This window comes from Cimex lectularius, unplaced genomic scaffold (genome assembly GCF_000648675.2).
Source record: "Cimex lectularius strain Harlan isolate CLEC.00 unplaced genomic scaffold, Clec_2.1 scaffold8, whole genome shotgun sequence".
NCBI classification, from domain to species: Eukaryota; Metazoa; Arthropoda; class Insecta; order Hemiptera; family Cimicidae; genus Cimex; species Cimex lectularius.
In genome coordinates, this window is record NW_019392656.1 from 1,911,886 (window position 1) to 1,935,939 (window position 24,054).

General features: G+C 33.6%; 1 long non-coding RNA gene across 1 annotated transcript; it reads left to right on the plus strand.

The window, feature by feature from the left end:
• Positions 1–23,803, plus strand: LOC106669626. The gene is made up of 5 exons (XR_001340951.2): positions 1–82; positions 224–336; positions 23,234–23,319; positions 23,402–23,568; positions 23,710–23,803. It is a non-coding gene; the product is annotated as an uncharacterized LOC106669626 (long non-coding RNA).
• The last annotated feature ends 251 nt before the right edge of the window (positions 23,804–24,054 follow it).

Below are 24,054 nucleotides of genomic sequence, written 5' to 3' on the forward strand. Positions count from 1 at the left end.
TGAAAGAAAACATGAAACTTGCACTATTTTCCGGACAACCCAAAAAAACCTTTCTTAATTCTATTATAAACTATTGAAAAAGGTAATTAAAAATAATTATAAGCTTAGGGTTTCAAACACGTGTCAATGGGTTGAAATAAATAAAATAATTAATATAACGTATAAATAAATTGTTGATACACTATGGTGATATGAACATGTACTAATACTATATTGTTGACAGCAGTTGGATAGAGCTAGCTACAGTTTTGACTCTTCTCGCTGATGACCAGACGTTAATATTAGGACAGTTAGACAGCAAATGCAAGCGGCCCATAGTTTTTCAGGTGCGACTAGGTAGGAGAGTGAAATTTGTTTTTTTATCTGTCATTAAAAAGTATAACAACCGTTAATCCTTCTGATGAAACAGCCCTGCTTAATAATAAGAATGCGTCATTGGCCTGTTAACGTGGGGAGCAGCATAAGGCGCCGATGTGGGAAGGGAAAGTTGGTCGTTGGCACGGCTTTATTCTTTTTAATATTTATGGTCAATAGCCATTTTTCTTTTACATGTTGCCTCTGTGCAAATTAAACGGCGAATTAGAAAATAATGCTCGGGGAATTTTCAGCATCGTCAGGAAATGGCGAGGACATGAGCTCACGATGGAAGTATGAAAATAGAATTCACTACATCAGGATACAAGCTCTTGTAGAAAAAAAATTAGTTAAGCGAGGGTTGCTGTAACATAGTTTAGTCTCATCATTTCTAGCATTTAAAACCAAAGGGAAATTATTTAAAACAACAATAGTTTCCACATTGAAAGATATGTGTCTTATTTCTCACAGATAAAAGTGAAAAAAGATGCATAAGTGCATTAAAAGGCTTATATCATTTTTCACTCGCATTAATTTACATATATATCAATTTACATATATTTCATCTAAATTGCGTTAGTCATATGGGAATAGAAATGATAGATTCATTGACTGTATAGATCATTCTTTATTGAGATTTCACAAGAATTAAGTTTGAATTTGAAATATTAGATTGTCGTTGTCAGTATTGGTATTATTGTAAATTTAAAAAAAATCTTTAGTAATACAATTCCGTTACAATTGTTAGTATACCTATTTCGTCATCATTGATAGTAAATTCACAATATTGTGAAATTTACTTTATTAATGTGATATGGATCGTTTACTAAAAGGGCCACTTTACAATCCAGGTCTAAAAAAAACTTATACATGCATATATAATTTTTTTACAAACTTAATATAGATATGAATCATGATGAAAGGGTGACTTCATTGCTAAATGTTCAGATATTGTCGCACAAATCAGGCCTATAAGTACATTAAACTTAAATTTTTTGCTAAACTGTTAACTAAACTATTTTCAACTAAAAACTATTTTTTTGCTCTGTTTCTAATAGATCAATAAGTAGGTTAATTTTGTTGTATCGTAGTTTTGTCAATCTATTTATAGTTTTTTTCTTTATTTATTGTGGGTTTTAATTCGGAAAAGAAAAAAAAATTATCACCAAATGTGTTTATTTTTTGTTCATACATACTTTTTTTCGTACGTTAGTCTGTTTGTGTGTCTTTTTGTTTGTTAATATGTGATTGTTCGCTCATCTAGTTCTTTTGTTTGTATGTTTATTTATTCGTTAGTTTGTTTTTTAGTGTGTTTATTTGTTTGTTTGTCTGGTCGCCCGATGATTAGTTTCTGCGTATGTTCGCTCGCACAGATATATACGTGTGCCACTGTCCAATATTTCCCTTTATATACCTTGTCATTAAAAGTGTTTCAGACCTAAGGTTAAAAGACAAAGTTTTTAAAAAAAATATGGTCTATTAATCATTCATTTTAAAATTAAATGAAGCCTATTTAGTATTAATTAGGTATAATTAATAATAACATTGCAAATAGTTACTATTCTTATTTTTTTAAGGTAAGTTAAAACAAAAAAGCAAGATAAATTGGGAATAAGAAAGGAAGTCTGGAGATTACCAATGATTAGAAATTTTATCAATCCTCATTTTTTCAAGTATTTTTGCAAAATTTGAATCCATTAAAAACAAACTCTCTTTTATTATTAATAATTTGTATTTATTATAAATCTTTTTAGGAAAAAATAGATAGATAGATAGGTAGGTAGATAGATAGATAGATAGACAGATAGATAGAGAGATAGAGATAGATATAGATAGTAGATATAGATAGATAGATAGATAGATAGATAGAGAGAGAGAGAGAGAGAGAGAGAGTGTGTAAAAGAGACATATAGAGAGAAGAGAGAGAGAGAGAGACAGAGAGAGTGTGACAGAGAGATATAGAGAAGAGTGATAGAGCGAGAGAGATATAGAGAGGATACAGAGAGAATGAGAAAGATATAGAGAAGAGAGAGAGAGCGAGATTTAGAGATAGAGAGGAGACAGACAGTATGAGAGTGATAGAGAGAGGAGAGAGAGAGAGGCGAGAGAGGAATAGAGAGAGAGAGAGAGAGAGAGAGAGAGAGAGAGAGATAGCGACAAAAGGGAGAGTGACAGAGAGATATAGAAAGGGGAGAGAGCGAGAGAGATATATATAGAGAGGAGACAGAGAGAATGAGAAAGATATAGAGAAGAGAGAGAGAGAGCGAGATTTAGTGATAGAGAGGAGACAGAGAGTATGAGAGTGATAGAGAGAGGAGAGAGAGAGGCGAGAGAGGATTAGAGAGAGAGAGAGAGAGAGAGAGAGAGTGAGAGTAAGAGAGAGATATAGCGACAAAAGGGAGAGTGACAGAGAGATATAGAAAGGGCGAGAGAGATATATAGAGAGAGGAGACAGAGAGAATGAGAGAGATATATAAAGAAGAGAGGAGAGGAGAGAGAGAGAGAGAGAGAGAGAGAGAGAGAGAGAGAGAGAGAGAGAGAGAGAGAGAGAAAGAGAGAGAGAGAGAGAAAGAGGGAGAATGTTTTGTGTATGCGTGTTTTCATTAAGAGAAGGGAAATTCTTTTTGGTGTTAAAAGCTTATAATTTTATAATTTGCATAGTAGTTTTATGGTAACTGGTTACAAAAGGGATGTCTTTGTGGAAACTGTGAAAACTGGGTTTTGGCTCTCAAAAAATCGGCTAATAGTCGTAGCAAAGCTCCCGTTCTCAGGAAATCAAGCCGTGTGCTACTGTTTTGGACGTTTAACGGTTTCTGTTGTTGGTTCCGACGTCAAACTTATTAAGAAACGACCTTAAGGATGGAAACGGGGCTACGGGACAATGGGATAGACTGCTCCACGCACACGTGTGAAATAGAACTCTCCACCTTTTGTTTTTCGGGTTTCTATTTACTTTCAGATCTGGGATACCACGCCTACTTTCCAAATGTTTTCTCGTCCGAGAGCTATTTTCCGAAAATACGAATTAGACTTCCCAAAAAAGTTTTTGGAAGAACGCAGTCACAACAAAATCAAAATAAGCTTTATCCACTCTCATACTCTGGGACTGCTAATAAATTTAATTAAATTTTCATTCATTCTAGTTAAGAAATTATGACGTTTGCTAATCGAATCAAGAAATAATTTCAACTTGAGATACTATTTTAAGTAATTATTTCGTTCCTTAGTGTGCTCATTAGTTCATTCGTTTTTTTCTTTTTTTAGTGCTTTTAGAACTTGTATTTTATGTGATTGTGTGTGCTAATGTTCAGAATCACCTCTGATTATCAATATTTCAAGGTTTTTAAAAGCTTACTTAAATTTTATAATTTATGACTAAATAATACTGTTTCACATCTCCTGCATCATACACATCATATTATTTTTATTGTTCGTTATGGTTTGTAATTTAAAAAATGTATTAACCTTATGCTAAAGGCGAGTTTGAACGTCTCTACATCTCTTTCCTTATTGTGATAAAAAATTCTAGTAAAAATGATGATTCGGAATAAAAAAGATAAATGCCCTTCCTCTCTGATTTCAAGATACAAGCTGGTTTTAATGGAGAAATATGCCTGTAGGAACAATAGCGAAAACAGACGGACCAATCTTGAAATAGTTTTATTAACAGAGAAAATGGAACAGTTTACATTCATATGTTTATATCAAGTTTTGTTTATTTTTTAATTTGTACTATTTCACACATTACTAGGTAATTACTAGATAATTTTATTTGGTGATTCAAAAAGGTAATACATATTTGTTTTGTATTAATATTATGAGTGCAATATTTATCTGCTTATTTTTTTAATATCTGCTTAGTCTTCTGTCTCTTGGAAGACCTGATACGTTTAAGGTTTTAGATGATTGTTGAAATTTTTAATTGATTGGCTATTTTATAGGTTTTGTTTTCTTGTTGAGTTAAACCATCAATAAATCATAAAACCGTCAAAATCCAAGATTTCACGTGGTGCAATGCCCTAGTGAACAAAAAGGCGCCATCCGGTACAGGAAAGACGTAGGAGGGGTGAAATGTATTATTTCCTTTCTGTCGCAGGGTATTCTCGCCTTTGCTCATTTGTGAGCCGAAATGAATTTAAAAATCGGTCGCATTTTCCCTCCTCCCCACCAGCGCTAATTAATTCTTTAATAATCGTCTCATTTCGATTCGCTGCATATCGCACTGACGTTATCGGTATCGAATTGCTATTTCCCATCTTGTCGCAAAGGAAGACGTGGTTGGATAGATAGGAAATATTTCCTTCCTATTTTAAAAGGACGTTAACGTGCTTAGTTCTATTTTAAACTGACTTACACTTGACATAAATGGACTCTGTTTACAGCATTAAAACTATACATGGTAAATTAATTTTAACCCTTAATTAATGGAGTGATTACCGTTTACTTATCTTAACAACAGCACACAACTAAAACCCAAACACGCAGATATTTTTCTAACATCACACATACTATGTTCTACCAGATGCAAATTATTCTTATTAAATTTGAGAAAATTCACAATCCAAAAAGAAAACCTAGGGATGTTAATCACCAGGTCTTTCTATCGTTTTCCTAGTTTATCGTGTGGTTTTCGTTCTTATCTGTTTTCTCTTGCAGTTTTTCTAAATCAAAACTGTAACTAACGTTGTTTAAACCTTACTAGATTTCATTTGATTTTTATAACCTTTACACTTATTATATATGTAATAATTCATCAATAAATTAACGTTAATAACTTTAAAAATCCCTTTTTGCCTTTTGAAAATTGACTTATTACACTTTTAATAAGAAAGTATACACATGGAAAACTAACGAACGAACTTTAAACAAATGAACAAGTAAATAAACAATAAATTAACGCCAAAAAGAATCGACTAAAAAACAAATAAACGGGACACTCACTCTAACAATAAGACAAACGTGTATTATCTTACCAATTTAAAAGGAATATTGTATAAAACCACAAAAACAAACTTGCTAACAAACAAACCAACTAACAAACAGACAAACAACCATCACACAAAAAAGAATGAACTAATAACCAAATAGACATTCAAACAAGCGAACACACGCACTCAAACAATACGACAAACAAATATCTCTCGACCAATTTAAGAGCAATATGGAATAGAAACTGCCAATAAACAATCAAATAAACACACAAACAAAAATACATAGACATACAAATAATAACATTTGTATATGCTCACATGTACAAATGTTAGATAAATAAATACTAAAAAACCAGAGAGAGAAAGGGAGGGAGGGAGGGAGAGAGAGAGAGAGAGAGAGAGAGAGAGAGAGAGACAGAGAGACAGAGAGACAGAGACAGAGAGACAGAGACAGAGAAACTAACAATTATGCTTTATGTTTGCAGTAATGTTTATATACAAATTAAAAAACAATGTTACATTATTATTTTATTAATCGCACAATAATAGTCGTAAAAGGTGTAAAGAAATACAAATAAAATGTATGTAAACAGATTGGCCCTTTGGTTGTCACTGTTAGACAATTAAAAAAATATTTCCACTATAATTACTATAATTGTGGTAAATTGTTATCAATCTCTCTTCAATCAACGTTTCATTGATTAAACATTTGGCAGCTTTTATAAGTTGTTTTTATTTGTTATCAATAATACTGATTCAACGTGACCTCTGATTTTTTGTTTAAATTAATATCCCTGTCTACTCCTTTTCAAGATGGGCATAATGTTTGGTGAAATAAGCTGAAAGAAATTCACATAGTTTTATCAAATTATATTTTCAAAGAAAGACGTAAGCAGTATAAAACTTCACATCGGCCCCTGTAGGGTAATCGGTAAAACTTTGAATAGGTCATTTATACCTTACGCACCGCAGAAGGAGAGTAGGAAAGTGAAATCAGGATATAATTATTTTGAGATCCCAATTCCCAGAGATTATAGACACGTAGTGGAAGGAAAAGGCTTTTATATTGTGGATTGTTTGGCGGAGGAGGTTCACTCATCAAACGAATATGGGACGATGATGGAAATTCACAGGCTTGAAATTGCTTTCAGAAACTCTTCCTGTATATTAATAAGCATAGTTTCGGCAAAATTACTAGCAATAAAACTTCTGTACGAGAAAGTTTTATTACAAACTGTTAAAAAAACTGGGTTGAAATTTTTTTTTTTGGGGGGGGGGGGGTTAGCTATATCAAATCATTTTCAGCAAATCCTCTGTTTTGGTAGAGAAACTATTAACTTCTTTCGTAGTACATGACAATTTTTTATTTAAAAAATAATAACTAAGATATAAAGAGTGTAAAATTTCTTTTGACATTTGATGGGTGATAAACCAGTCACTTGATTGTTTCCTTTCATTTTGTTATGCCTATTCTCGCTGTGGGGCAGGGTTATAAGCTGGGTGAATCACTGAGAAAACACTAACACAAAATGGGGAAAATTGCACAATGCTTTTTGATATTATGTACATTGAATTTAGAACATTTTTTATAAACATTTTTGATGTCAAAAACAATGTTTCATTTTGGTCATGTGCAGTTGTACGATCCAGATGTGGATGAACTCTTCTACCCGTAGTGTTTGGCATTGTACTAAAACAGTAGGGAGGGCCCAACTTCGAAAGAGCACAATTTCATACTCCTCCGACATATAATACGTCAATTTTAAGAATTTGTCAAAAAATTAAAAAGGTTCGAGACAATTATGACACGGCGGCAGCTGAGACATCACAATTTGCTTCTATGTCAAAACAAAAGAATTTCTAGCACTGCAGACAATTTCTAAGGCGGAAAGGAACTACAATAATAACAATATATGTCGGGTGGCGCCACAGGGGCGAGGTAACGTGTTGGTGTTTGATCAATGTCACTCCCAAATGTGTCACATTCTGGCCTACACAATGCCCGACCAAAAAAGTCTTTCCATAATGTCGCATTGAGGTTAACATAAAGAATTAGTACTGTACCGACAGCCCACTCTATACATGGCCTGTCAACATGCTGCCTTTGCTTTTTTTTAATTCATACACTGGCTTTTAGTAAAATTTCACCTCTTGATCGATGTTGGCTATTATCCTGATGAGTTTCATTCAAACATTGAATTCTGAGCTTTTAAATATAGAAATTTGTAATTGACCTGCAAGCGATAGAAGAAAGAGGTAGGAGGAGCACGGGTCCGCCCATCTTCGCTATTCTGAAGTCATTTCCGTTCCCGATCACTTCCGAGTTTATTATACGAACTAAAATAATAATTAACAAATCATTGCGATTAATCATGCTTTAAAAACCTTTGTAAAAAAAAAAATTAAATCTCAATTTGCAAAACTCCGATTGTTTGATCGTATCTGCCAAGAAGACCGACGTTACTTCAACGAACACCTACCGTTTTGCCAGTCGGATTTTTAAAATTAAAGTTAATAAATGAATAAAACTGACGATAAATTGTTAAAAGTCGATAAAAAGTCTGCCCACTTTGAAGTCAATGAGCTCGGTCACAACCGCTGAACGAATTCGGCCTTGTTAAGTTCATTTAATAAACATATTATTATAGTAATTTATTTTGAAATGCAACTACAAAATGACAGCACGATGAAGAAGAAAAGCATTTTATGCGGTCTCAGCCAAGAAATTTGTAAATACGCAAAGAAAGAAGACGAAACAAAGAATCCTGCGTAGGTCAGACAAAATCATGAGAGAATAATTGTAAGTGCTACCTCTAAGTAATTAAGATTTATGAATAAATTAGATACATGTTTAAACAATTTAATATTAACCCATATTTGTTTAGTGGTCATAATTGACCATATTAATTATTCCAATTAATTATCCTTTTCATCTAAGGTTTATGGTCGAGATGAAAAATTAGTGTCACGAGGGGGATTCGAACCCACATTCGAAGCCGAAGGTCGTGGGTTCAAATCCCGCTCGTAACACTAATTTTTCGTCTCAACCAAACACCTTAAATGAAAATAATAATTAATTGGAACAATTTAATATCTTTTTACATGTTTAAATCAATTTGTCAAGTTCGATATAGAAAGCATTATTAATAGAATTTTAGCAGAAAACTTCCGTTTCAAAATTTCCCGTCAGTTAATACAGATTTTTAACAGCTATAAATGTTACCTATAAAATATGAATACAGCTTTAAAAGAAAATTTCAGACTTAATATACACATGGCTAAAGGATTAAGAAAGGTCCGGAGGAAAGACATGCCAGTGTTAGTTAATTTTTATTTTTATTACCATTTGATAAAATAAGGAATGATATTACCGTAGTAAGTTAACTTGGTATTGGTGAAGCTGACGAGAAGGTGAAACCACACAAATTTTTACACCAATTAAATTTGCATATCGTGCCATTCGCATAAATTCCCAATATTAATTCAACGAAATGTTGTTCATATGTTTATTATGTGTTGAATTAATTACGGGATTCACAATCTAGGAGAATATCAATTTAAAAAAATATTGCATGAGATGAAAAAAAAAAACGCAGAAAATTCATTGCAGTTGGATTTAAAGCTTTTTGAAATTTTTAAAGGTTATCGTTTTTTAGAGATATCGATCATGTTTGTTCAGAAATATTAATAGTTACGTAATAATTGGTTTTAATACGAACACAATTTTGAACGAGCATTCAAACTTTTGTCTTCTTAAAATGTAGGCTTATATATCTTTTTAAATAACGAGTTAGGAATAAGCCTTAGCTATTATAATAACAGTTTTATTTAATTTGAATAAAAATATAAATTAGGCTTGACCTTATCGTATTAATTTATTAAAAATGTTGTTTTACCCAAATTTGATGTGGTAAGACTGAAACGTAGGCAGTAAGTGTAGGAGTTAATATAAAGCTTTGTTCTCGTTCTTCTGCAAAACAGCTTATTTATTATTCACATTTTCTAATTGTTCTATTTGGGAAAAAATATTTAATTTAGTTCTGTTTCCCTCCATGTTATTACTTTAGCTGGAAAAATAATCCAATCGTTCGTCTATTTTTAAAGCTTGCCTGTTCTTTCGACCTTATCACTTTTGACCCAGAGGGATTTGTAACTAAATACCAGATAAGGGGTGTAATTAATTTGTGATAACGCGGACCGAACGTTTTCTCTTTTTTTTTATTTTTTTTTTGCCCAGAAAATAACCTTTCCCGCTTCCGGTCCCGGAAGATATCTGAGAAAGCTGCTGAGGGAATTCCAAAAATGATAACCCACAATTGGACGTCTGATTTCAACATTGTTGATGTCAGCGATATCCAGTTCTTCGTGGTCGATGGAAACATTTTTGATTTCAAAAAGATCTGATGTAAAATAATTATTTTAAAAAATTGAATAAATATAATTTATCTTGCCTTTTTACTGTTAATTATATCAAATTTAAACCAAACTTATAAAATAACCATCATGATTTTAATATTATTAATTTATTTTAAAAAAATCAATTAATACAAAACTATTTTCGAAAGGAGAGTACAAAAATAAAAAGGCCATGATTCTTCTCATTTCTTAGAACTTATATATTACACAAGTCCATTATTATTTTTATTAGTCATCCAGGTCTTTGCCAAAATATCTTTGTCCTAGAATTAAGCATAATTTTTTAAAAATTTTTATAGATTTAATTATTAAATAGTTTGAACAATTAAGTTATAATTTATCTTGTTTCTGCCTGGCATCTTTAACCCGTAATACGTCCTGATACAAATTATTTATAACTATAATTATATAATTACGGCCGGCGGTCGGGACCCAGGTCTTTTACCCGACTACCTGAAATACAAAGATTGATCTGTCATGACATAGCTAAAACGCTGGAAACAGCTTGAAATTAAGATTGGAGGTCGATGAATCATAAGCCTCTAAAGGAAGGTGAACCAGTGATTTTTAATTTATGTCAAATATTTAAATTGCACAAAATTGAGATGAAAATGAGGTTAAGTAATATTAGAAATATTATACCTCTGTATAGTGGTATGATTCTTTTACGTCAAAATTCAAAAGTCGTTGATGATCTATGCTCGGAATGACTGACTCATGATCTACGGATTGAGTAAGATGCCTACTTTGACGTCTACGCACACATGGGCCGATCGTACGTATGACTCATCGTGAGTTCCTCTACCTGGGCAATTTACCAACGAGATTGCACAAACTATTTAATAAATGTATCAATTTATCTTCGACGACGAGAAGGAAGAGTTATTTTTTTAACGATATGATGATAAATAAATAAATATACCAAATAAAAACGACAAGACTGTAAAATACCCAAGAATACAGAATGTTGCGTTTACTTGCATTTATCTTTAAATTTGTTAAAGATTTATTGACAACTCTGTAGTCTTAACTTTAGGAAAAATAAGATTTTCTCTATCATGAGATGTCAGACGAATGAGCCATTAGATCAGGCGTTAGAGAGTGAAAAGCTGCTTTTGTATAAAATTTACAATAGTATAAAATCATTTGGAAACACTCACGCCTGCGAGGCTGGGGCACCCGTTGCATAGTCTTAAATGACTTATAGCTCAGAAAGTGAAATATAGTTTGGGAAAAAATGGAAATTTTTTGGAAAATGGGTAAAGGAAAATTGAAGGGCAAAGTGAAATGTGCTCACGTAAAGTGAGAGGTTGTAAAAGACGAGAGAGAGGTGTGCTCAAAAAGAGGTTTTTTCTTTCCCCAAAGATCCTTAATGAGACAGAAAAATCGGAATTGTCGGAAAATTCCGAAGGGAGAGGTTGAGGATAGGTCCCAAAGCGTTAAGGTGCGGAGCCTATTTTGTTCTGGCCAAAACAACCAGTTTTTCCATATTTTTATTGTTAAAGTATTCCAATATCTCCATAAGAAACAGTATTGATGGCAAAGACTATAAATTCAGGAAATTTAAATAGTTACTCCGAAAAATCTGAAATAAACTTAATGGTTTCTAATATTCAGAAATCATTTTGTATTTCATTCCATTCATTTAATTATTTATTTCATAGATTCCAGTTGACTATCGTTCTGTAAAACTTTGGAGTCTTTCCTAACTTAAACAAATGCAATTTCCACAGGGTCTGTATAGGGAATTGTGGAGAATTTAATCACGTTCACAACGTACACAAAATTAGGGATTTATAACTTGTAAGATAATTAAATTATTCTAAATGGGGCCGAAACAGAATGGCATTAGCATATTACAATTAATAGATGAACTAGGAAAAGTAGTTTCTGACATAGAACGGGGGTATCTGAACTACAAAACAACTGGAACAACTGTTTTGTTGCTGAACATAACATAAAAAAATAATTTATTAAAATCAAAACGAAATCACACTCCACTACGAAATGCCGAAGTCAGTCGAGTCGGCGAACTTAAGTATGCTCGGTTCGATCCAACAGTGGTCGTCAGGTTCCTCGCTAGTTATGACGTGCCGCTGAGTCGATAATCTTTGGGTCTCAAAATGAAAACATTTGTAGATTATATACTTCCCACAGCTTACTGCGAGACGATATAAGGTCAATTCTGTACATAAGTACATATATGAGGAGATTGCGCTTATGATCAAACAATAAATAATTAAATCCGTGTACTGGAATTTCAGTTTCAACTTGGTGGCACCCAGGAATTTTACCACATTTTAAGTACCACATTTTCATCAGCCAAACTATAAAATACGCTTATGGTAAACCATAAAGGCACGAATTGGTGGAAATTTAGAATCAACTTGGTGTTATACGAAGGAATTTATAGACATTCAGTATCGTCTTGGGCAACCTGCAGTCAGATGTTACCCATAACGACATCATAATAAGCATGGTCCGGACTATGATTTTTGTCATTACTGCTGATTGTTGTACTTTTACAACGTCGATCCTAAGTCGTTTCAACAACGATGAACGCACTCAACGGCCCAAAGAAACGCCATTACAGCTGTACAAGCGGCTGTAACAAGAACAACGACAACAATAATGTTCCCATAATGAATGGAAGATTTCTCTACTTTTTCGCGCGATTTCTGAATTGGAAACCGTAATAAATAAAACATTAGCCGGAGACAAGAGCCGGCCTATTGTCGGAGTACGCAACGCGCTCCGCATGTCTCCCACGAGTTCGTTTCTCCATCTTCCCACAACCGTCGTACTCTCAGTAGTTTCGTGTACGTCGCTTCCACTCATTACGTTATTTAACCATTGTTTAGATTGCACGTTATCTTTTGTATATTTCCTTCCGAATAAACGGCTGGCAGCTCATCGGACTCCGTTTGCAGTCATTGCCTTCACTTCTTCACCAGCCCCCTCTTTAAAACCAGCAGGGGTTATTGTACATAACAATCCGAAGAGAATGGTTGGCCCGTCAAACGCAGGCCACTTCACAGCACATTTCCGTATGAAACTAAATTAAAAAATATTATATATAAATGGTTTATAAATACAATAAAATAAATGGTTTTCGTACATTTTTCTAGTTCTCGTCTTGTCGAATTAAAATGATTTATTCATCATTCAGTAAAGAGAAAACTGCGGGAGAACTCTAATTGACTTTCTTAAAAAAAAGTGAAATATTATTGCATACCTACCCTTGGTTGTGAAATTCATTGTGTCGTACAACTGATTTTGACTGTAATCGATTATACGAAAAGAAAAGAATATTTTCTCAGGCATTATTGCCAAAAAATGTTCGTTTCGTCAGCCTATCCACGCTTTGGGTCCCAAAGAGCAAACATTTTAAACTTATGTAAAAAAACAAATACAATAATTGGGAGAATCTTCGATGTGATTTTTTGGGATGATAAACCTGCAGACTAGTCGTTACCTGGTATTTTGGTCTATCTTTGCTGGTTCAACAAAATGGATCGAATGCCGAAACTGATCTGTCTTACAGGCCAAATCAGCGAGGAAGGCCTTTTTTTAATAAAATACCTTGGGAGGACTGCGGTAGCTGAGTCGTTAGGGATTCGACAATCGTATTTGCTACGCTCCCGGTTCTGGGTTCGAATCCCGCCCATGAAATTTCAATTGATAATAATTTAAATAAATAATAAGTGGTGTGATCTCTCGTTCCCGAAACTAACAGATAGTTAAATGTTAAGCCCTCTTGTATGAACAGAATTACCACAAAACAGAACAATCTAATTAAATTAATTATTTAATTACATTATTGACCTCACCTGACGAAGCGGTATTCAGCAAACCATCAAACTACAGGTTTGTCATTCCAGCTCTGAAGATGGCGAGAAGCCAAATGAGTGAGAATTGAAACTTAAAGTAACAAAGGAAAGCACTGACACGCCCCAGAAGTCATAAAAAAAATTCTGAACAGTCATAAAGTTCTTGTTGGAGCTTAACATACTTAGTTAGCCTAAATTTACTAGTCCAAGTTTAATCAAAAATATAATAAAAATAAACAAATACTGATGACTCGCGTCCATTTTTTAGTATGAGCGATTCAAATCTTGAGAAATCAAAATAATTCTCTCCAAACGTCCTACTATTGAAAGTTTAAAAATATATATTTTATTATTATATATTTTGTAAATAGATTTATTTGCACAAGCTAGATAAGAAGAATAACTGGTGTTTAAGAAAGCTTTGTCGAAGCTTTAAAATAAAATCTGTAAGTAAATTTTACATAACTTTAATTTTGAGTCGAAATCAATTAAATTTTCTTATTAAAACAAAAATGTTGGTTGTAATTTTTACCAGTCGGAGAGAGCAGTTTTTAGATGGCAAAAAAAAATTTAAAAAGAATAGAAAAACCCAAAATGTGCAAAATCATGCAATGTATTTTTTTAATTAACAATATTTCTCATTTAAAATTGACAATATTAACATTATTTATACCTTTTTAAAGTAAATTATTTAAAAAATAAAATTTTAACTGTACTGCTGTGTATAACAAATAACTTAAAATTGGTTAACATTTTGGCCAAAAAGAAGTTAAAGAATAAAGTGGTTTTTTTTAATTTTGAAAACTTTCATTAAATTGAATGTCCTAAACTTTAAGATGTCCTTTATTAAACGAAAATAAAACTCTACTTTATACGTACCAAACTTAAAAAAGCAATTTTTTTAGCAGGCAAAAATTTTATATAGCTTAGTCAAAAATTTAATATTCTATGAAATAGGTTCAACTGTGCGCCTTCGTACAATTCAAACCAAATTGTCTCCGATATAGTTAGCTATGACTACCTTCAGTGTTATTGTAATTCTATAGTAAAAACCGTGGACAAGCCCAATTTGAAAGAAAACACTAAGTTACTTCGACGAGCTTCGAAGAGAACATCTCCTCTCTCAGGGCATTAAAATAATCAATAATTTACAAATTATCTTACACCTTAGCTTAATGCGATCACCCGTCCTTGCTGTATCAGAAATAAAAACCAAATGCGGAAAATTAGGCTCATTTAAATTTGTGCAAAATAAAATTTGGGAATTAGGTCAGCAATTCAATATTTTGGAAGGCGATAAACAAAATTGTGAGATTTCTTCCTGTAGTTTCGGGGTGATAAACCTATTGTTTGATAGTTAGCTATCCTATCATCCTGGTCTGCCTAGCCCCGTTTATTTTTTGTTAATATGGTGATATCTAGATATTAGGAACGCGCCTGAATTAACCAAAATCAGCGAGGATAGTCATACCAAGATGATAGATAACTATCAAATAATGGGCTAAACAAAATGTCCAATAACCCAAAAATCCGATAGTTTTATGATCAGTTAAAATTAACTTCCCCAAATGAAAAATAAATTTAATCAGAATCGTATTTTTTGATTCTGCGTGGGGGTACATTATCAATTTAGCACTTCCTTATATAACTTGAGGAAGAAGGGATATCCCAGAAACTCCCGTTGAATCATTACTCGGAATATGACTGACAAAGTGTTGTGTGTAGAACCGTTTAATTTCGGTCCATTGTTTAACCGTTCGCATGGGATTGATCGATTCGCGTTTCCCCTTTATATAATTCAAACCGTACGAGAATAAATTGAACTGTCCGCGTCCGTCATGCAGGTAAAAGATGAGAAAGAGCTTGAGCAGGAGGGAAAAGACTCAATGAAACCCATTGTACATTCAGCCTGGCAGTGTTATATGTATATGTGACGAAATCCGTGTTTCTAGCCAACACGCCTGCTTCGTCTCTTCTCGCTGTCAGATTACCCAATTTCGTCCATTTTCACGATTAAGGACAGAATTACATATTTAATTCCCAGAATTATTCAATGAATTGTTTCCGCACCATTGAATTTTTAAACAGTTTTTATATCACACTTTCAAAACACTCTTGCCTAATAGATTAATTGAATAGATAAGACTTCGTTTTCTCTACATCCGACACAATCTTAGAACCCGTCTGGATTTTTTTAAATATATTTTTTTTAAAAGATTCATTGCTTATTATGAACTGAAATGCCAATTTTGTGATATCAACCATCCGTTCCAACCCATGCATTGCAGTAGGTTGCACTTCTCAATCCACTCTGCAACTATTCATTACGGGTTGTCGTGGAAATTTCGTGACGGTCACTCAGCAGTTCAACAGTGCCACCGGGTTGTAGATGTTATTTCTGCCTCTCTTGAGTTGGGACAGTATTGTTCGGGGGCCTTTCTTGATGTGGCCCAGGCCTTCGATCGAGTTTGGCACCCGGGCTTGCTGTTTTTGCTCAAGGACATCCTTCCCTCAACCTATTACCTTATCCTTCGAAGCTACCTCACTGATCGGTACTTCCGAGTCATTGAAGGATCGGCGTCTTCCCCAAACCACCTTCTCCTTGCTGGTGTTCCGCAGGGCAGTGTTCTGGCGCCCGTACTGTACCAAGTGTACACGGCAGACTTCCCATCCCATCCTCAAACTACCACTCTAACCTTTGCAGTCGATACAGCGATCCTCTCAAGCAATTCTGATCCAGTCATTTCCAATCGAAACCTTCAAGAACACCTCACACTACTGGAATCATGGTGTAAAAAAAAAGACTCAAATTCAACCCAGAAAAATCCACCCACATAACTTTCACCCTCCGCAAAAAGATCCCTCCTCCAGTCTACTTCAATCAAATACCCCTCCCAATTGCGGACAAGGTGCGTTACCTAGGACTATACATTGACAAACGTCTGACGTGGAATCCCCACACACGACTGAAACGACAAGAAGTTATGAAACGTTACAGAGCACTTTCACGACTTCTTGACAGACGTTCTAGCCTACCTCTCTTAAACAAAAGACTACTTTATATCACCCTTGTGAAGCCAATATGGACTTATGGACTGGAAGTGTGGGGTTCAGCCAAACATTCCAATATCCTACGCATCCAAAGAGCCCAATCCATCATCCTCAGAAAAATCCTTAATGCTCCCGTTTATGTGTCCAACGACACTACCCATAAAGACCTAGATATTCCTTTTGTCCAAGATGTAACCCACTCCCGTTACCAAAAATTTTTCACAAACCTCCCAACCACTATAAATCCTCAAATTCAAATCCTCTCATCCCGACGAATTCCTTCCAACCCTCTTCGCCGACTAAAAAGACGATGGCCACGGGATCTTCTATCCAGTGACAATTGAATAAAGAATAGTTAGGAGTACTACCGGTGGGTAGTTTCTCCACTCTTGTTTTTCTTAACATTTATTCATACATTATTACTAGATACCAAAATGCAGGTAGTTGTAATATACAATTAAAAAAAAAAGAAAAAAAAAGGGTTGTCGCGGATGATTTGCAACAAAATAGTTACATTTGTAGGTCCTTCTACTCCATTGAAGGTTTCCCTTCAATCAAGACAATTTCGTGTTACGATTTTAACATGAAGCCAGTTCTTAGCTGGTGACGATCGTCAGTTCGCCTTTTACCGTCATATGTCCGGCCAATACGGCAATACACATTTCATCCCATGTCGCGCTATATCTTCTAAGAAATCTCGGGGCATTTTGAAAACGGATCACGAACCGAATTGCGTTCGGAAATCATTAGTATCGAAGAAGGCTGGGAATCACAGTATTTTATTACATTCATATTAACTCAAGAGAACAGTTGTAATAAAGTTAGGGAAAATATAAAGCGTTAATGTGTGATCAGCATAATCATAAATGTAAAAAAATCCATTATGTTTAGTGGTCTATTGACCAAATTATTTCTTTCAACTAATTATTCTTTTTATATAAGGTCTTGGTTGAAATGAAAAAGTTAGTGCCACGAGCGGGATTCGAATTTTTTAACATTTTCATTTCAACCAAGACCTTACATAAAAAGAATTAATTGAAAGAAGTAATTTGGTCAATAGACCACGAAACATAATGGATTTAAAAAGTAAAAGAAGTATCACTTCACTAACAGCTCCCCGTGCCACTTCATAAATCGCTGAGAATCGAATCCTGATTACGCGACATTTGAAAAATGGCAAAAAAGAGGGAAAATTCAAAAGGTTGCAGGTTGAGATGGCGAGTTGGTGTCCGAGTGGATCGAAGTCACGATAGCTCAAGTATAGTAGCAGCGGCGTATTGAGCCGAAAGTCGTGGGTTCGAATCCCGCTCCTGACACTAACTTTTTCATTTCAACCAAGACCTTACATAACATGAAAAAGGTGACATCACCGAGATCTGACCTCGGTCTGCTAATGCCCGAAGAGGGTGATAAAGGCATACTTACAAGCCGTAAATATGTGTATGTAGATGGTCCGGAATTGAGCTTACATACATCACTCAATCAAAATAAAGCATTAAATAAAATTTACTTGATTCAAAATCAAGAAACTCAAATAAATTAATTTTAATTGATGAACAGTTAATAAATCAATTTCGAAATCTAATTAATACAAAAGAATTTCGTAAAGATTAATCATAGGTTCGTAAAACGTACTTCTTCTTTTTTTAATATTAACTACTTGATCTCAAATATTTTTTCTACTTTAATGTTTTAAACAAAACAAGCATTTAAACAAGGAAAAATGAAAAGTTTGAGAGTGCATAATTTTTAAAAAAGAAAGGAAAAATTACAAACTGCTAGAACGATTCATATAAATTATTGTTGAACAAATACATTTACATTATTCATAATCGTTTATTACTGTAATAAATCTGCTCATTTTGTGGGATGTTTTATATTTTTTCTTTGGCAGTGAATCTTTTCAATTGTTTGACTTTGTCGTTGATATCCTTGAGAGCCGTCGTATCTCCTTGGCAGAAATAAAAACATCCCGGACAAAACGTCGTTTTTATTCATGCAGGCTCAAAGGGCTACGTACAATTTAGTCACTTCCTTTGATAATGGTCAATGAAAGGTTTATCACCACGTTTTACCCAGATCTCCTCGGCAGGGTTATTATTTGCTTATCTACATCCTTTCCGAGCTTCGCCCCTTTTTAGGTGGGCTATTCTGTTCCAGCCGTGCCCCGATAAGGGGGCTTAATAATGTCTACGGTCTCACTTTTAAAAAACTACTCAACAAAACCGAAAAGAAAATTTCCATAACACTTTATATTCCAGTCGTGGTGAGATGATAGTTTTTAGAATATCTTTACAAGCCGAGCTTTTCTGATAACACGATAAGGCCAGAAGCTGTCAATAATAAAACCTCAAGTTAAGTATTGTCATTTTGAATTAATATCGAAAAGGAATTTTTGGTCCGTAAGTTCACACTACTGATAAGGCCAAAGAAACAGAAAAATACAAAACAATGCCTGATTTAGTTAGTAGTCTGATTTTTCAGGTACAATTTTTGGTAAATAAGCTACTAAATAGTAATAGTTACTGGGCAGCTTAAGTCGAACTTGGATCCGCCTGTTTTCGCGGTTTAACAATATTGTCAATAATAACAGGACATCCATTAGGATGTCTGTTCTGCTCTTTCAATCGGAAAAAGAAGGAGTTAAAAATCTATTTTCATAGCCAATTTTTTTTGCAATTGTTCACTAGCCCATTGGACCTGATCGGGCTTCACGACGATGCTAACCAAGAACTGTCGACTTCAAAATTTCAATATACATTTGATCTGTTTATCGAGCAGTTTATCCATATTAATTGATTTGACAATTCTTAATGTAAACATGTGTAAAAAAAACGTTGGATAAGCTGAAGTTTCGCAAACATCGTATTGCGACCTTCTGGACTTTTCATTGTGCGTTCTCCTTGTTTTCCCCGGTATGTTGGGAGATTTGCGAGAGATGCCGGTTAAATTTACAAACGAACTTAACGAACCGTAAACATCCTTTCCCCAGTTTCCTCTCTTTGAGCTTAACAACTTTTACTTTTCCCACAACTGCTCCATTAAATTAATCAACAATTCACTGCCCCTTGCTCTTGCCGAAAGACGTCCATTGTTGCGAACAATGAGATAGACTTTTCCCCGGTTTTGCGAGAGTCGATTTACAAAACAAATTAACGTTTTTGGAGAAAAAAAAAATCAGACAAAGTGTATAAACAATCGGCCTTGTATAATTACAAGCAAAAATTCAGTAAGAAATCGATTTGCCAATATTCGGTTATTATCGCCATCAACGCTGAAAATCATTGAGTTCAAATTGAAAATGTTTCTTTTGAAGAAAAGAAAATGAACTATTCCAAAACGAAGGTTGGTGTCCAAAGAACCAATAACTCCTGACTTATGATTTACATATCATCATGACGAATACGTTAAATTTGCTTCAGAAAAATGTCACAAATTTTATAAAAAAGTGTCATTTGCTCGTTAACATCAATATATAGATAAATAAGAGAGTGTTATCGCTATATCAAATAATTACGTTGTTATTATTTTTACATCTTTGGCGGAAAAAACTCTATGAAATAGAGAAACCTGAGATAATTGAAATTAACCCTAGCAACAAAACATCTCCTTAATTAATATTCACTTTAATGAATACTTTATGTTTTTCATTTAGCCCAAATTGGATAAGAATTAATAAATTAATAGCACTTTACTCCTATCAGAAACAGAAATCATAGGAAATGACAATTCTCTATGAGAAAACGTATTTCTAAGTCTTCTTATATATAATTTTCAGAACAACTGTTTTTCATTTCAATACAAACTTTTTTATAGCAAAACGAATCCATAGCAGAATACAAATTTACAAAATAATCAGGTTTCGTTCGTTTCTTCTAGATTTTCAATCCAACAAAAAAATATTTACAAAAGAATTTATGTTTTACAGAAACTTTTTTAACTCATCAACTCCAGGGAGTTCCAGATTACACGTTCTAAAGCCTGGAGCGGAAACTGAACGCGGCTGGAGTATTTTTAGACGTTTCTCAGACCTTCGTCAAAGTGGCAGGAAGGGTTTCTTACAAAAATTTATTGTTTGGCCGTACAATTATACCTCAACGGGGGATTGTTTACTGTACAAATTCCGCAGAGTTTAGAAATAAAAGAAATAATGGACACAAACTGGGGTTCAGTCCTCCCTCCGGTGTTGTATGTAACATTGAAAAGCTTTCTCTGAATTTCTTGTTTTACAAAATTTTATTATAAAAATTAAAAAAAAAAAGATTTAAAAGAAAAATGAAACAATATATGGAAAATGAACTTAAACATTGTAAAGCCCACATCAGCCGTGAAACGTGCTCATGAATATGTTTATATAAAAATTCCAATCAGAGAAAATAACTTATGTGTATGTAATCAATAAGACTAAAAATAACAGAAACGCAATAAAATTTTCTAAAAATTAATTTTTTTTTGAACCGAAGATCAAATTTCATCGTTATTGGAATAAATTCTGCCACTACTTTCTTTAGTTTATCGACTTTGGCCAGGTCACTTTATTGTCCAAACTAAGTTATATCTAGTATAATTTAATTTGTTATCTTTCTCCTATATCGCTTTGTACTACTGTCAGGGAGTCAACGTGAAGGTATGGGTTCCGTCGAACAATGCTAAGGTGAGGAGCGTTGCTGCCAATTTCGGACAGCCCCTTCTTCCACCAAATATTGGTCCTCCGGGTCGGATATCTGATCTTTCTTAACTCCTAACGCTTGTCGCGACATTTTTGTCTTTTTTCTCGCTGAAATGTTTCCCCTGGTACACACACGCTTACCTTGAAGGGGGGGTCATGTTTTACGGCCAAATCTTTAATTATACATATTACTTAATTTTATGGAATTGAAAAAAAACAAAAAACTAAAATGGGTCGTTGGCGTATTTTCTTTTTTATACAGTACTTACTAAGAAAGCCACCAAAACCAAAGCATTTACTTAAGAAAAACCCCCTGAAAATACCAATGAATAAATTGCCATGATTATGCTTAACAAAAGTAATAAAATTAAAATACTAGATTTTAAAACTTTTCCCAGCCATTGTCTCGGTTTATGTGGCGCCGACATTTTGAAAACATTTGGTGCAAGGATGTAAATACTCAGAAGTGGGTGAAAATTCCATTTTCTAAGTCTTCTGTTAAAAGTGATTTTTTAATATCATGTGAAACTTTTTTCAAAAACAACTTTCATTTTTGCCTTCCTGCCGTTGTTGTCCTTTCGCGTAGGCAAATCATCCATTATCATCCTGCTTCGGACGTAAAAAAAATAAATAAATAAAACTCCACGGATAGATGAGTCGATTTGGAAAATGAGGTCATACCGCCTGCATCATCCTGGCTTACGTTTGAGCCTGCAGAGGAAGGAAATCCTTTTATTTTGTTACGTCGGTCAATGACGTTCACAAATGACGTCAAGGTACTTCGTCTTTCAGAATAGAACTCGATTCCGCATTTGCCTCCAAATTCCAGGTAAGTAAACATTTATGTCCGACCTGTGAGCAACAGCTAGTGCTGCCAAGGTGTATTAATAAAAAATTCGTAACATTATCAATGAAAATAACAATACAGTCTTTCTAGAGGGTGGAAGTTCAAAATAAAACGTATTTTTAAAAAGTTTGGTCAGTCTTAAGGTTTCCACGTAGGCACGAATAATTTTCTAGATTTCACGAAAACTTTCATTTTTAAGTCTCAATGCTTGAAAGTGAACCGTATACTTCATAAAAACTATATTATCATAAATATATATAATTGTTATTTGAGTTTGATTTTTGTAATTTATTAATCAAAATTGATACGTGTAAATAAATAATATTTTTTATGAAATTGAGTTTTAGTTGTCTCTGTGTATGAAATAAAACAAAAAAAGATATAAAATATTCTTTTTTTAGTATGTTACTTAAAACTCAGGTAAAAAGTCAATAATTAAATTGTATTTGTATTGATCCCTGAGTCAATAGGTTCGAAAGGCGTTTTTCAAAGTCCAAAATACACAAAAGACTTGTAAAGGTTGAAATAGCAATTTAGGCAAAGAAAGAGTTAATTTTTTCATCTAGTCTAATGTTAATTTCAATAAAAGAAAAAGCAATAGGCTTTAAACAAGGTTTCAAAAGAGATAAATTCTTTACAAAGTAGCAGCATCCATCACTGAAAATAGCGAAATGCTGAAAATCCGTCTGCCAGACCGAAACATCGAACATAGGCGGACCACGATGATCATAAACTTACCTAGTTCGCCACCTAAACAAAAAATCTCATAATAAAAACAAATAAAAACTTCCTTATATATTATATTATTGTTGTTGACATATTTCACCAATATATGACGTTTTGTACTCAAGTTTCTAGAAAGCATAAATACAAGAGGACTTTCGAGGCACAAAGCAAGACTAAGCAAGATAAATTCTTTTAAAAATGCACACAAACCCTTCACCGAAGATGGCGAAATGACGATATGCGTTTGACAAAAGCAGCGAGACTAGGGAGACCAGGATGATCGAGAAAACAACCAAACTCAACAAAAAATCTCACAATTTAAATAAAACTATTAAACAATTACATATTTAATATATATAAATTTAATTTCAATTAATTTTGCATCGGTAATAATCTAACCTCATTACAGGTTTGTCAGCACCAGTATTGAAGTTGCCAAGGCCAGAAGAAGCCAAATGAGACCAGTAAAGCGAGAACAGGCAGACTAAGATAATCGTAAACGACCAAATGTTTTTTAAACTTTTTTTTTTAAATTTTAGATTATTAATTTTTATTTTATTTTTTTGTTTTTATATAGATCAACAACTACATACTACGTCATCATAGGCGTACCCGCAACATTGTAAAGATTTTGTATTCAGGGCTGCTTCGAAATATTTACATCTTAACCATGGTTAATAAAAAAGTAACCTACATCATACTAGTTTATTAGTTTATTTCTTGATGACCTCAGACCTGAGATAAGTATGTACTATCTTTCTACATTACATAATATGCACTTTCAATATGTAAATAAACAAAGACTTTTATTTTTATTATTAATATTGATGGCGTTATTATTCCACAAAGTTTCTACAAAGCTAAGTAAGCATTTGCTCTTCACAGGTTTCATCAAATAAACTGTATTAAGGGAATACAAATTTTAAGAGAAATGAAAAACGATGGGCCTGTCTTAGATCTTAAGCACAGCTTTTTAAACAGATAAATCCCAAATATCTACACAGAAAGGCACAATGCTGAAACGCGTCTAACAGGCCGAAAAAGCGAGTCAAGGCGGACCAGAATGATCGCAAATTATCATACAACTAGATATTAAACCATAAAATCGTACAACCTATTGCTATTATTGTTTTTCTTCGAGCCATTTGGTTCAAACAAAACTGTTAACATAATCTTTAAAAAAAGGTAATGGCTGTTCTACAACTTTTGTTCGAAAATTTTTTCGTACAA